We start from the raw sequence: 16,196 nt of genomic DNA on the forward strand, positions 1-16,196 counted from the left end.
CCGGGAGGGTGGTTAGGCATCCCGTGTGGGTAGCGGGAGAGGGGGGTTACTATAGCCGTTACTAACTGCTAAGATGATTAGTGGCCATTAGTTTTTATTTTTTATTGCAATGTTCCTGCTCACGGAGGATGGAGAGGATGGGGAGGAAAACAAGGACGGTCTTCTTCCTGGCAGGGGTAAGTAGAACTTTTATTTACTTTATGCTGGCTGGTTTTATTTTGAATGGGCAAATTCACTATTATCCATATCTGAATAATAGTAATTTGGCCCATTACTGTACTCTATGTGTTGGGGGGGGAGGGGGAGGGGTTGTATTCATGTATTGCACTGTAATAATTTTTTTTTTAATGTGTAAAAGCGCTATAGGCCATCTTTGGCTAATAGTATTTTTACCCATTCTTGTTGTTGGTACAGGGGCTGGGTCAAAGTGGTAGTTACCCCAGGATGGTGTTTAGGCCTTGCGGGAGGGTAGAGCGAGTAGTTAACCCCTTCATTACATTAACGGTTGTAACTGCTACGGTAAAAAAGGGGTTAACCTCTACTGCCACCCTCCTGCAAGGCCTAAACACCCATCCTGGGGCAACTACAATCTTCACCCACCCCCTTTACCAAAAACTATGCAGTGCCTTCTATTTAACTCTTTCATTAACTTAACGGTTAACTGCTAAGGTAATAAAAATGGTTTCAATTGTATTTTTAATGCACATAATTGATACCGGAATCTGGTGGGGACACCCCGGAGACCTGTGGGGACTCCCAGGAAACCCCAGGAATCTCTGGGTGACCCCATGGGTTTCTAGGGGCTCCTGGGTCCCCACAGGTCTAGGTGGGTCCCCGTGTGTTTCCAGGGGGTCCTCGCCGGCCTCCAGTACCAATCCTGGCATTAAAAATAAAAGAAAATACTTTTATGCATCTTGCAATATATTTATGTAACTGTACTTGTAACCATGTATTATTTGTTTTACTCTGTGCCCAGGACATACTTGAAAACGAGAGGTAACTCTCAATGTATTACTTCCTGGTAAAATATTTTATAAATAAATAAATAATAAATTTAGCACCAGACTTTTGCTGGTGCCAAAATATTGCAAAATTTAGTACGATAAACTTATCACTGCTTATTGAATAGCAGTTTCTGGGGGAAAAAAAGCGATTTTGGGCTTTTTTTGGCTTCTCGTATGGCTTTTTCTTTTGTCAGAGTGTTAAAGCTTGTTAAAAAGCCGTTAGAGCATGATTCTGCCCTGTTATCGAAGTTTAGTGAATAGGAAAACAGTCAATATCGTACTTTAAGGGCATTTAACGTGCATTAAGCAACTTATCGCAGTTTAGTTAATGAGCCCCTTATAATCTCAAGTTTTCCCACCTAGATATCACTTCTCCTCCCCCTTCTCCTTCCCCTTTTCCTCCCCCTTCTCCTCCCACTGTCTCTGTTTTTTCACTTGTTAATTAGTGCCACAAGAACACTATCTTTCGTCTATACATCCAAAGGACCAGGAAATGCCTTTTTTCTTGGGCTGCATTTTCAGGATTTCATTTCTTTATTGTGTATACACCCTGTTATATTTATTCATTTGTATATTATAATATTGATTGTTATACACTTTTTTGAGATACATTTAATATTGTTAGCGCTTGTTCTTTTTACAATAAAGATATTATCTTGCATTAAACAAGAATGGAAGGAAGAGAAGTAAACATAATTATTCCCCTTTACAAACGTTAGTAAGACCACATGGTCTTTTATTTGCACCACTCCATAAAAAATACATTATGGAACTAGAAAAAGTGCAGAGAAGAACCACCAAATTAATAAACATAATGAAAAACTTTAGCTTGCCCTGTAAAATTATTGGCAACTCTAATGGGAAAACATACAGGACACCTGCAAGCTCATATTGAACCCCCAAATAACCACAACATATATATATATATAAACATATAGGTGTCACAGAGGAGTGCTACTGAGCATGGCAATATATATTTAAAACCAGAGACAGAACATGAAACACAGACAGAGCTCAGTGCACATCCAGTGAAACCTATACACGATACAGTGCCTAAATATATATTTGTAGATATATATTAAATAAAATAAAATGGTCTTTTAGTTTAACTTTTGGCCAAAGTGTTGCAAGCCCTTGAGCCACTACATGTCAGACCACATCTCAAGGGTCCTTAACACTAATATAAATTCTTAATAACCTGTGCATTACCAGGAAGAATGATTTACACTATACAAAACCACCAGACCCATTACTAAGAGTTAAATCTGGTTCCCTCTCCCCCTATTAGCAGAGTAAAAACGCATCTTCACAGAGGGGCATGACTTCGATTAATAAAGCGCCAAATGCGAAAATGTATGTCGGGAACATGGTGATGTCAGATTGCAGGCATCACCACTAATTAGTAGTGTCTGCCCAGCGGAGAAGGGGGATTGTCAATGGCACTGCTGAGTGCTTGACAAGCACCTTCGGGTGTTGTGAAGTGACAAGTGACTGGCCCAGCTCCAATAAGAACTACCTGTCTGTGTGACGGATCGGCCTGTAGGTGAAGTCAGAGATGAGGTCCCACATGGTTTTCTGTGTAAACCATCATAATAAGTGGTTTTATTCTCCACACAAACAACTGAACATTAGGTGCACTGTCCCTTTAAGCAAAATGAAATAAAAAAACAAACACCTATTCCCTTTAGGGAAACTAAATAAACATTACTCCAGCCCTCTCTAACTGGGCCACCATCTAAGCTGGTTACCAACCCCAAACATAAAAGGATAGAAGAACAAAGTTCAGCAATAGTGCTCAAATGACCATAGAAAAACAGTTTATATAACATCCATAAGGTATTTCTTGATTGAAGAATGAAGATAAGACAGGCAAATCCCAATGAAGTGAGTATATGGTATATAGGTGAGCGTAATGTATTTGACATATCTCTAGAGGTCCTAGGAGTGCTGTAACTGGAGAATGATTGGCTCCACTACACCACACCTAATGAGGACAATGTCACACACGCTTGCAACCACCTTATTATACCCTATGTCATGTAAGAATAACAAATTCCTATATATTGTAGGGCTTTGAGGTTTCTTTATCTTAGTAGCAATCTCTTTGTATACCTACATCATTTGCTGATTATTTGTATCAAATGTTCTTACAGACTGACATTATATTATACACTATGGGCCATATTGATTTTTGTTTTCAGGGTCCCTCAGATAATCTGTTTTTTGTAATGTTTTATATGTTGGTTTTAACCACCACTGTTTTTTATATATCACTGCATTGTGGGGTTGTTATGCTGGGTCCTCCTTGCGATTAAAACGTTCCCCATTAGCCTAGATTCATGATGCAGCTGTATCCATGACAACTAGATGTGCTTGTAAACAATCGCACACTACATGGAGTCCGTTACGTCACTTCCGGTTTTCCATATCCGGTTTCGTCACTTCCGGTTTCGAGAGCCGCGGCTGTTGACAATTTTGAATGCAATCAGATGGGCTATATCAAGGGGGACCCAGCATATTGTTTCTACTCTCTGACGAAGCGCCACACAGGCGTGAAACGCGTAATAGCTACCCTCCATTCCTGTCTGCACCATGGTGTCTAAATAAAGAAGTTTTTTACTCTTCTGCTAAGATCCTGATCATTGCATGGCTGTGCTCTGCTACTCTGCATCGTGCGGAATCTCTACCCAAACATATAAAGACAATAGTACCAAGACCAGGGAATCATATAGAAAGTCTTATCTGTGTGTTCTGGTCCGGCGTCTCCGATTTCTCCAGACACTTCAAGATGCAGGTGGTGATGTCCTGCTGGTCCCAGTAAGTCTTTTGCCCTATCCGTACAGGCTTCTCTGCTATGTGGGGCTTTTGGTTTCCCACTGTTGCCAGGCAAAATCCTCTGGTCAAGGCAAGGCTGGCAAGAGAGAGACAGGATATCCTCGGGAAAACAGGATATCTCAGGGAACTGGAGACCGCAAGGTCAGAACTGTCTGGGACCACAGAGGGGAAGGTTGTGTCCTAAGATCCAGTCAGGCTGCCTGGGACTAGGCCAGAGAATTCCCCATAGGCCTGAGTTAGGCCCTGAGCCACCCTAGCGAAGTATTGTAGGGATAGCCATACTTCAGGGACTTTATCATTAGGCTGATCGCTTGCAGAGCAGCGATGCAGGACGAACTGTAGGGGAGGATTCCTTAAGCCTGGAGGAACGACTGCACAGCTGCCAGACGTAAGGTGAGAAGGGATCTTGTTGGGAGGCCCTGCATCGTGGGATCACGGATGCGGTTCTCTGTTCTGCAGAAGGATTCCCTGGTTAACCGAGAGTAACCAGAAAGGTACCCACGTGCACCACCAATACACAAATGAGGGTAGCGCTGCCCTCACCCATACATTTGGGGATACCTTGCGGACATCTGTGGTTTAAAAGAGCCCAAGGGATATGGTGCAACTAGGATCCTTAGGAGTATAACTGCTCCCTTGGATAGGAGGAAGGGATTGGGTAATATTGTGATTGTATTGTATGATATGTGTATCTGTGGGGGACCCTGCGGTAAAGAGTTATTGTTTATTACTATTGCGTCTGTGGTTATTTGCTGTATATCTACATACGTTCCCATGATGAGGCATCCCGTCTACGCCACGATCCTTGTGGGTTGAGGTGCTGTACCAGGCACCCCCCAAGTTCCCTATGAGCAGAGGCTGTAAGCCTGCAGGTTAACACCATAATGCCTTTTGTATGCAATTCTCCCTGGGGGGGGGGGGGGTTTACATATAGTATCCTGAACAAATTTGTCTCAAATCTGAAAAATTAAATAAATCCCACTATAATCCTCCAAATTGTCATCTCGATCTGGAGCAGACTTCTATTTCTATGTTTCTTTCAAACTGCAATTTGCCGAAACTTTCAGTCGATATAGGATTTTAGAATCACAATTGACCAATATGAGATTACTGTAAATAAGGTATTCATTCTTTGAAAAGTTGTAAAGCCCTACTGTATGCTTGTCCCAAAAGAAGGTAAAGGCCACCTAAATTGCTCCAGTTACAGACCTAAAGCTTTATTGAATACAGACAAGGTAGGTATGTGAAAGTCTTGACCACTAGATTATTCCCTTTCCTACCTAGGTTGGTCAACCCTGAACAATTAGTTTCATCAAAGATAGGTAGGCAATAATCTAAGACGTTCGATCGATATTATTCATTATTCTCAATTAAACAAACTAACCTTAGTTACAATGTCATTAGAAAAGATGTCCCAAAAGGTCCAAAAAACGGAGGAAAAGGGGACTCTTGACAAAGGGACTCGTTCCCGAAACGCGTCAGAGTTACCCTGCACCCCTCATTTGTCATTAAATAAATTATTTTTTAATCTATTTTTCTGGTTTGTGGCCCCGCTCTTTGTTACTGCTGTGCTCCGTTTTTTGGACCTTTTGGGACATCTATTCTACTTACTTTGCTGGCGTGAGGCACGCATCCCCCAGGGACAAGCTGCTGTATTGTGAGTACTCACCTGTTCACTCCATACTGTCATGTTATTTGTGCAGGTTGTTTTATTGGGAGGGTAGGCATGACCATTATGGTATATATATAGGTCTGTCACCACCCCATAGACACCAATGCATAGCTTTACTAACTGGAGTTCAGATACACAGGTTTTAAGTGAGTCTCACATAGCTTTTATTATAGCTATCCCCAATGGGTGATTTACAAGTGAACATTAATACACTGATGTTATGGTCTAATTGAGCCCTGACTCTGGGACTGGTTCCCTCATACCCCATGTTACAATGTCATTAGATGCAGAAAACGCCTGTGATAGGTTATCCTGGAATTGTATGTTTCATCTTCTAGATTATTTTGATTTTGGCCTAAACTTTTCCAGGGAATCTCTAAATTATAAACATCCTGTAATCTCAGTTAGAATAAATGGACAGCACCATTTCTAATAGGACTCTAAAAGGGATCCCTCTCTCTCCTTTCCACTTAGTCACTCTCTTTTCTTGAATCCTAGTGTATCTAGTTGTACAATAGGTACTGAGGAAGATTCACAGATGATATGACATTAACTATCACAAAACCACTGCGGGGATCGAGGAGGAGGATGAGTTCCTTTGAAATAAATTAGGGAGAGATACCTGTGCTGAAAAATGAGCACACATGAGGTACCCTGGGAGATATGCTAGTAGATATTCAAAGTATATTTAAATAAGTCACATCACACACTTCCTAAAAGACTGTAGTTAAGACATATATTCAGTTGAGAAGCCTTCGCTCGGATTTTCAGAAATTTGGGGGGGTGGGGGGGGGGGGGGGGAATAATCAGCCCTTTTGAGACTGATCCATGCTTCAAAGGCATCGGCCAATCCGCATTGGATTTTGATTGATATCATTTTTTTTGTGATAAAAAAAAAATCAATTTTAGTATGGTCATATTTTGACTTTTATGCAGTAGCTATTATAATTTCATCATAACAGTGCAACTCTTCTCAGATGTTGGTAATAAAGCAGCAAGAAAAGAATACTTCTATATGTTTTTTTAATAAATCAGTTCTGTAGTATTAGATAATACTTTTTTTGAACTCCTAATGCCATATGTATTTTTTTTAATGTACTTATCATCCTTTGGTTGCTACAGCAATCATTTAGAAAGTCATATACACGTCTTCTTTTGAAACAGGCTTTGACACACACCTTTTTGAACTCTGCCCTTTGGCAACAAAGTATCACAAACAGATCTATTGCTATGTTCCTGTAAGGAATTGGGGGCCACGTCCCTTGCGGCATGACCCCTCCTTACCCACTACCTGTACTGTAGCGGCTTCTGCCCCTGCCCCCTGTTGCTACCCATGCCGCCACCCAGCGCATACCTTGAACTCCGCCGTGGCCACCATCTTGGATTCTGGCGCTGGTGTTACAGAGTGCGTGCTTCCTTCAATGATTTATAGCGCGCCCATTATGCCTGTCTCCGCCCCCCGCTCGGCGTGGGAGTCTTCACCATGTCTCCAGCACTCTCAGCTGTGCTCTAATACTTCCTGGTCTCTCAGCCACTCATGAGCAGCTCCTCGACACGCCCCCGCCATGCCCCTCGTCCGAATTGGTCACTATCACTTTAAATATCCTGCTTTGCTTTCACTTCCTTGCTCTCATAGCTCCTTGCTACCTGTGTTGCCTGGAACCTGTGTCGTGCTCTCTTGTGTTTATTCCTTACAGCTACTGACCCGGCTCATCTGAATACCCCCTCTGGCTTCTGAACTCGGCTTTCCTACAGACTACTCTAACCTCTAAGACCCTCGGACTCTGCTACGGATTTTGACTATGGAACGTTCTATATCCTCGGATTCTGCAAGTAATTGACCATTCTTTATCTACATCCAGGCCTGGCTACGCTACTACGCCACATCCCGGACACGCCCCTCTGCTGTCGGTGCGTATACTCTACATCCCACCTCAGTACAGGGGACTGGTCTGGTCTGCGGGCTGCACAGTGTGACAGTTCCAAACAGAACTCTGTCTATTATTCTGAAAGCTGTAACAATAATGTGTTATACTTAGTAATATAATGTCACATATCAGCTGCAGCATGTCATAGACTGCAGCACAAAGTTAGGAGGCAGACATTATATTAGTCACACAATTGGGATTTTTACATATTTATAATAGGAGCACCAGTCTATTGTCAGCTTAGATAAGAATGTAGAATTATACATTGTCACATGCTTTAAATATAAAAATAAGAAGTAAAAACGGGGGAATTTAGTATTGCTGTTTTAAAGATTTTGTTGTCCTGTTTTGAATATATTGTTTTACACAACACGAGTTAGCACCCCACTACACATTATAACAATTCATAGTTATAGTATTTCAGATATGAGGATTGTCTGGTAATTTCCCCATATTCTGATAATAATTTATTTTCCTACAATATACAGTTAGTCCTCGTTTTATGACGCTTCGTTTTACGACGAATGGCTTATCCGACGCTGTCCAATGCATCCCTATGGCCGGTTTTACGACGCCGAAATGGCTTATCCGACGCTCTTACGACGCTTTGCAAAGTTGCAACATTATGTCAATCAGAAAGCTGCAGTCAGAGAAATCCTCCAGATCAGTCTGTGTGAAGGTTTTGTGGTATATTTATGCCTTTAAACATGTCTAACAGTTTTATTATACAGTTCTGGATTCAATAAATAGAATCTTTACATCATAATGTATGTGTGTGCAGCATAATCTTATTGTTTGAGTAAAATATTTTGTGTATTTTAGCATTAAAAATGCCTTCAGGAACGGAACGTTTAATTTAAACAGTGTTCCTATGGGAAAATGGGTTTCGCTTTACGATGCTTCGCTATCCGACGCCATTTTGAGTAAGGCATGCGTCGGAAAACCGAGGACTGCCTGTAACCGTTTCTTTACTCATCATTTCTAATACTGGTTTGCTGTTGGCTTCTTTTCCATGGTCATATTTGTCTATAACAGGGATTTTGTCCCATATAGAGCCTATTATAGTAACTTCAATAACCAACTCATCGAGGATTTTGAGCAGCTATCACAACATTTTTCTAGGTAGCTATTCAGAAAGCAGAACGGAAGCAACCAGACACTCGCTCTAGGCAAAAAAGTTAATTTATCAGTAAAGCCAGTACCAACGTTTCGAATGCATGTGCAGTCTTTGTCAAGGTGAGGGCTATATAACAGGCACTAAAGTGTAGAATATATACCCAAAGTACTCACCTGTAAACTAGCTACAGGTGTCCCATGGTGCGAATACTGCATCTCCCACTCAGATTTTGCCAAGATCGAGTGCTTGGTTGATTCCTTCCTTCTCCGTCACTCCCTTGGGGGTAGTGCAGGATCACCCCCATCTCCACGTGCACTTGCAAATTACCTCTATTATCGCCTCTAATTGTGTGCCTGTAATCCTCTCTGCGTGCCCTAGCTATTCAGAAAGCCTAGATGAGTTGGTTAAATCATGCGGGAAAGGCATTTTTTGGTGATTTCGCCCTCCTGCTCAAACACATCGAGTTGCAAAAATCCAAATAGCGCAATTTTGATAAATTTCGGCTATACTAGTGGCTGCAATGAGATTATCGGAGCTCTGGAATTGTGATTTTATCAAAGATTTATCTCGCCAGCACAAGGCTGGTGAGATGGGATCTGCAAGCAGGACATAGGAAAAAATGCATTTTTCCTGTATCGATAAAATATAGAGTTGTGAGTCGGTGCATCTGCTTGTTGTGAGCAGATGCACTACCTCACAACTCTATCTCATATTTTTCCTGGATCGGATTGATGCCGAGAGTATCCGGAGCGGATGCACATTAATGTGAATTAATGGGATTGCGAGATATACAGTACCATGTGGTACACTCACAATCCAATTGGTTCCTGTACCATGTGATGGCAGCCATTTTGTTAAAAGGATTTGACATCACCCTTAAAGATGATGTCCCATCCTTTAATAAAATGGAACATCACATGGTACTTCAACCAATCAGAATTTCCCCAATCTGATTGGCTTTAGAACAATGTGATGGCAGCAATTCTGGTTTAAGGATGTGACATACCTCCCTTAAAGATGACATCACATTCTTAACAAAAAAGGCTGTCACAATCGGATTGGAGCTAATCCTATCATGTGACATCACAGGCCTTATATAAGGCCTGTTCCATATCATTTTATCTTAAGAAGCCGACAAGACCACATGTCCCTATGGATTACAAGTAAAGAAGATTGAAGTAAGAAGATTCAAGAAAGAACATTGAAGAAAGAAGATTTGACCTGATGCTGTGGATTACGGAGGATGGCGTTACAGATCAAGAGTTTCGTGATATATGGGAATCGGAGGTTGAAGACATCTAAAGGTAAGAAAAAAATTGAATGTATGTAATTTAAAATTTTCAGGTTTTTTTAATTGTATGAAGTGTATTGAAATTGTGGATTGGTGCTCAAGTGCTGGGTCTCTAACAACGATGCTGAGAGAAAAGGGAATTAAATACAAATGGGGATTCCCGTTTAAATTAATTGTGTCTAGGAACGGCAAGTTCCATGCTATCCGACACCCTGCAGAGATGATCCGATTAGCCAGGGCGGTGGGCCTGGACCCTCCACTGGAGTGGAGCTCTGACAAAGCCAGGCCCCACCATCGGTAGGCCGGGGACCCACTGATCCGGGCATCGGAGATACTAGCCGGTCAGAAACATCAAAAAAATAAAGAAAGGCGAACTCACCCAAGAGGCCATTTTCCCAGTTGCCAGTTGTTCCCCGCCACGCCTACGGAGGCCCAGTCACGTTGACTGAAGAGCTCCCAAGAACACAGTGTAAGCCATAGATTACAAGAACAGGAACGGATCAAGCGCGCAGAGGCTGAACAGGTCTGCACCCCAGGAGTGAGAAGCACAACCGCTGATGAGAGGCCCGACCGTCACCTACAGCGACTCAACATCTACAACTCTGTCTAGGTCTCCTCGCAGAGGAATATCGGATAGAGGCAGGGAAAAACTGCTGCAAATACAAGCCTGCTCGTTGTTGGATAAGGATGTCGCTGATGAAGCGTGGTGAACACGTGAAACGTGCGTCGAGAACGTAGGGTGTCACGCTAGTGACGTTACTCAACATGGCGACATCCTTATCCAACAACAAGCAGGCTTGTATTTGCAGCAGTTTTTCCCTGCCTCTATCCGATATTCCTCTGCGAGGAGACCTAGACAGAGTTACTTCACACTAATATGATGGTCTTCCTCTCTCTTGCCATATATTCCTGAATGTGACACTTTGGTATTTTACAGGCTTGTGGTTAAACATCTGGTATTTGGGTTAAGATCAAGATTGCGATCCATCTGCCGCTTACCACCTTTAAAGGGATACTACACCACAGAAGGAGATTAACTCCTGTATTTGGATGGTATTATGAGACATATCTTAGGTGTGTGACTGCTGCACAAGACAAATATAAGGAGGAAAGAGACACCCCAATCAGGGTTTCTTACTAAAGACTTGTTGCTATAAATATTGCTGTATTTGGTATTCGATGAAAAAGGAGTCACTACAGGTTTCAGTTACTTATTCTTACCTATTTTCAGACGATTGACTCCTAGTGCCACTATTGAATGGGGATTTTTAATTATGTATCTGTGTTTTTAAATCTCTATATAGAAGTAATAAAATGTTATTATTTTTGATTTCCTCGGTGATTCTGGGCTAACTTTCCGGATTTGCAGTAATTTACTGCTTGGATATTATACCCATTTACTTGTTATCTAATCTGACATGAGTGCTTATGTTACTGTGGGAATCTCTGTGATCTTTCTCTAGATCAATACTGTATACATCATACAAATATCCTCCTTAGCACCTGTCGTGAACAAATGATTGAATATGGTGATTGCGGTTTCATTTGCTAGATTCCCATAGAATAAAGTATAAGCAATCCTACATGCATTTATTTATTTAATTTATAAAATGTTTTTACCTGGAAGTAATACATTGAGAGTTACCTCTCGTTTTCTAGTATGTCCTGGGCATAGAGTTTTAATGACAAATACATGGTTACCAATACATAGCGTTTCGACTATGATGGTCTTTACCAAGTGACAATGGCATAAACACAATCCCTTCTAACAACATATAAATAGTTCCCCAAACCCCCACAATGCAACCTGTTCAATCAGTGGTGATGGTATCCATGTGCTGAATCAGTCCCTTTAACCAATGTCCAGTCTGTATCCTTGAGTAGGTGATCCCCAACAGATGTTAGTGTTCCTCTGAGCATCGTGGTGTTCAAATCCTCCCCACTTCCGTGTTGTTCGGCATCCATCTTGCTGACGTCATTAATCCGGGTCCTCAGCAGTTGGAACGCATCCGGTCCTCGTGCGTTTCAAGTCCGCGCATGCGCGGTGAATGTCCGTTCGATCTTCTTCATCCCTTTTCAATTTGGAACGCATAAAGCGTCATTATACGAACTACAATCTGACAATTGCACAAAAGGAGGCTTTAAAAAAACTCAGGGAGAATAGTAACATCATTTTTTAAAAAGCGGACAAGGGAGAAGCACTTGTAGTGCAGGATTATAGTGTGTATAGAACGGAGGTCTTGAGGCAACTGGAGAATCAAGAGTGTTATATTAAACTTGACATGGATCCGACTTTAAGGTATCAAACTGAAATCAAGGGTATACTACAATTAGGATTAAACAATTTATGGATTAATGAGGAAATAGTTAATTTTCTTACTATGAAAAATCCAAGGCGCCCAGTCCTTTACTTATTACCAAAGATCCATAAAAGTTTACAAAATCCCCCAGGTAGGCCCATAATATCAGCTACATGTTCCATCAGCCAACCACTAGCAGTTTTTATTGATACCTTTCATCAACCTTTGGTAATTAAAAGCAAATCTTACATACAGGATACTTTTGATTTTCTTAATAAAATACGTACAGTGCCTCTGATAGGAAAAACCATCACCATGGATGTAACTAGTTTATACACCATAATCCCTCACGATAGTGGTTTAGATGTCATTAGACAAAACCTTATCAATTCTCACGAATCAAATCCACCTGTGGATTATATCATGCTCCTCCTACATTTTGTTCTATATAAAAATTATTTTAAGTTCGAGCAGACTTTTTATTTGCAAACAGCAGGGACGGCTATGGGCAGCAATGTGGCCCCTTCCTATGCTAATTTATATATGACTGACTTTGAGGAGAAATGTATTTATCCCACAGAGCATTACAATAAGATGTTATTCTATTGTAGATATATTGACGATCTGCTATTTCTTTGGGAAGGTACAGAGGAAGAACTTATCAACATTTTTGATTATCTAGATGGGCTGAACACCACAGTAAGATTTACAAAAAATTGGAGCACTAAGCAGATTTTGTATCTAGGTGTGCTTCTTACATATGAAGATGGAGAACTTCATAGTGATCTTTATAGGAAGCCCACAGACAAAAACAGTACTTTACATGCATCTAGTTTCCACCCAGAGCGACTGAAAGAAATGCTACCATTTTTTCAAAAAATTAGAGCTACACGCATAATAGACAGGCCTACTAAATTGGATGAGACTCTAAAGGAGATTGAGGAGAGATTTGTTGAGGGGACACAACAGGTCTGAAATTATTACAGCTTTTAATATAACTCCACAATCAATTTCTAAAAGTGATCGTCTCACATTTGTAAGTAAATTCACAACTGCCAGTGATTTTATTAAAAAACCACTTAAAAAGCACTGGAAAGTACTACAGATTGACGATACACTGAAGGATGTCTGTAAGGATTTCCCACGTTTTGCTTATAAACGTGGAGAGAATCTTAATTAAGATTAAGGCTGATTAAGGCTGATAATGAGAAACATTATATCACTCCACATTTCTTTAGTTCACCCAAGGTAGGTTGTTATAAATGTTATGGATGTAGCATTTGCAACAGTCTGAACACTGGGGATAAGTTTTACCATCCCAGAAGTGGCAAATTGTTCAATATCAAGGAGCGCATCACCTACACAACTACGAACATAGCCTACATGATTAAATGTCCTTGTGGACTGTGCTATATTGGTAAGAGCAATCGTATGCTCAAAACTAGATTTATTGAACATGAGTAAAATCAGTAATAGTGCAGAGGATACTGCTCTTATTAGACATTGCTCTGAATTTAGTAACCCAATATCATCATTAAAACTAATGGGCATTGAACATACTGTATTAAAAAAGCTAGGGCAGGTCTAGAAAAGGATGTTTTATTATTACAGCATGAATCCTTCTGGATTCACACATTAGATACTGTATTTCCTAATGGACTGAACGACTTTTTGTCATTAGGTTGTTTCATTGAGGAAAGATAACACCACTTCTTCCATAGGTTGCTCCCACTGCTTGCTGTATTAGCTAAAAGGATATAAACTGTCAGGTCAGTATACCTCTGGGGCTATGTATTTCTAAAAATTGACAAAGACCAACCTTTAATAATCTTTTTTATTATCACTCACTTTTCACAGTAAGATTATATATTAGCAGCTAGTTCATATAGTGGTGTGCTGATTTATCCGCCCTTTTTTCTTTTTGCAAACATCGTGGACTACTGATGATGAAGATATCCCCCCCATTGATTGACAGAAGAAGATGACGCACTGATGGAGCACTACAGATGAAAACCGAAGATCAGCTAATCCCCCTTATACTTGCAGGACCGCAGCTGAATGACTAACGCATGCGCAATGACTGACATGCAGTCTGCGTTTTATGCGTTCCAAATTGAAAAGGGATGAAGAAGATCGAACGGACATTCACCGCGCATGCGCGGACTTGAAACGCACGAGGTCCCAGATGCGTTCCAACTGCTGAGGACCCAGATTGATGACGTCAGCAAGATGGATGCCGAACAAAACGGAAGTGGGGAGGATTTGAACACCACGATGCTCAGAGGAACACTAACATCTGTTGGGGATCACCTACTCAAGGATACAGACTGGACATTGGTTAAAGGGACTGATTCAGCACATGGATACCATCACCACTGATTGAACAGGTTGCATTGTGGGGGTTTGGGGCACTATTTATATGTTGTTAGAAGGGATTGTGTTTATGCCATTGTCACTTGATAAAGACCATCATGGTCGAAACGTTGTGTTGGCTCAATAAATGAGTTTGGATATGCAAAACCCGTTGTGCCCTATGTTCCTTTGTTCATCTATTCAGGACTGATTGCAGGCTTTCGTTCAAATATTGGAGCACCGGTAACTGTATTAAGTTTTTCAATTTTGAGGTGTGCAGCATTTCTCTCAATTGTCTGTACCAATACATAGCTACATTAAGTGACCAGGTTATATATTATCTACAAGAAATTGCATACACAGTTAAAGATAATATATGTTATAGGTGTATGTAATAGTTACAGACCCGATTAAAATTTGAGGCAGCTTTAGTTTTGAAAGAACTTAGACTGGTGGCAGCTGTGAGAGTCTCCGGTAGATTGTTCCAGTTGTATGGTGTACGGTAAGAGACATGAGCAGACCCCTCTTGTTCAAACCATGTAATAAAATAAAAAATCCAAAACATTTATTTACTATAAATTACGATTGGAAGGCGTGTGCATCCATTAGTTTGGATCAAACCATATACTGTATATATGTTAATTTCACTTGCCGACCTATTTATATTTATGTATATTCTATCCTTGTATTTGGATCTCTTATGTAATGTATGTCGAAAAATGTAACCAGATGAAAATAAGACAAAAACATACTGATGAATCTGCTAATCCTTTTAAGAGCAGAGAAAGCTTCACGCCAAGTATTGCATTTTTGTGAAAGCATCTGTCTCTATGCTGTTTATAAGCTCTGTATTGTGTGATTGACATTTTGCCATACAGTATATTATGCACCCAATCACACAAAGGCAGCCTCTGTTTGACCTCTTCACCAAGTGCAGTGCCAGCACAAAAAAAGGAGATACAAGATAGCTTATGTAAATGCCAAGTTGGCTAAGATCCCTTAAACCTTCTGCATCTCAAGCTGTGGTCAGACCTAATGTCTGCTAATGGCCCCCTTCCTCTGAGATCCATTTATGTGTTTCTTTTTCTTAGTTGAAAACAAATGGTGTTAGTAGAGCTGCCTCCCATCACTGCAGCTGTGAATCGCTGTGCTGGAAAGCTGTCCAAATTAAAGTCAGACAGCAGAGTTTCTGCTTAGGCAAGAATGCCAAAACTGCTGATTTGGCCACATTTGATACATGATTTTTGTTTATTTATAATTTGGATGTGATCCTGAATGGAAATTTTATGACATTGTACATGTTCCAGTGTTTTTAATGGTAATATTAAAGCCATAGGCCATTACTTCATTTTGACCTGTCAGATATTAATCACTCTTCCAAGCTAATGAAACTTGTACCTACTAAAAGTTTTCCTAGTTAACTCATTTGCTGCCAAATAAGTCTGCAGTTTATTGCTTTGTAATGTGTTGCAGGTTCCTCTGGCAGCATCGTACTATTGTCAAACATTAAATAGATTTAAGGTTAAAAATATATATATCTTGAGATCTCTTGTAAATTCCACAGGCTTTATTCCACCAACTTGCCTCACAAGGATTCAGTCTTTGCCAAGGTCTGTAATATTGTTCAAATGTGGATGTAATGTACCATTCCGTACACTGACAATGTATGACCCAGACAAATCAATTGACATTGTTCT

Source organism: Ascaphus truei, chromosome 1, assembly GCF_040206685.1.
Source record: "Ascaphus truei isolate aAscTru1 chromosome 1, aAscTru1.hap1, whole genome shotgun sequence".
Lineage (NCBI taxonomy): Eukaryota > Metazoa > Chordata > Amphibia > Anura > Ascaphidae > Ascaphus > Ascaphus truei.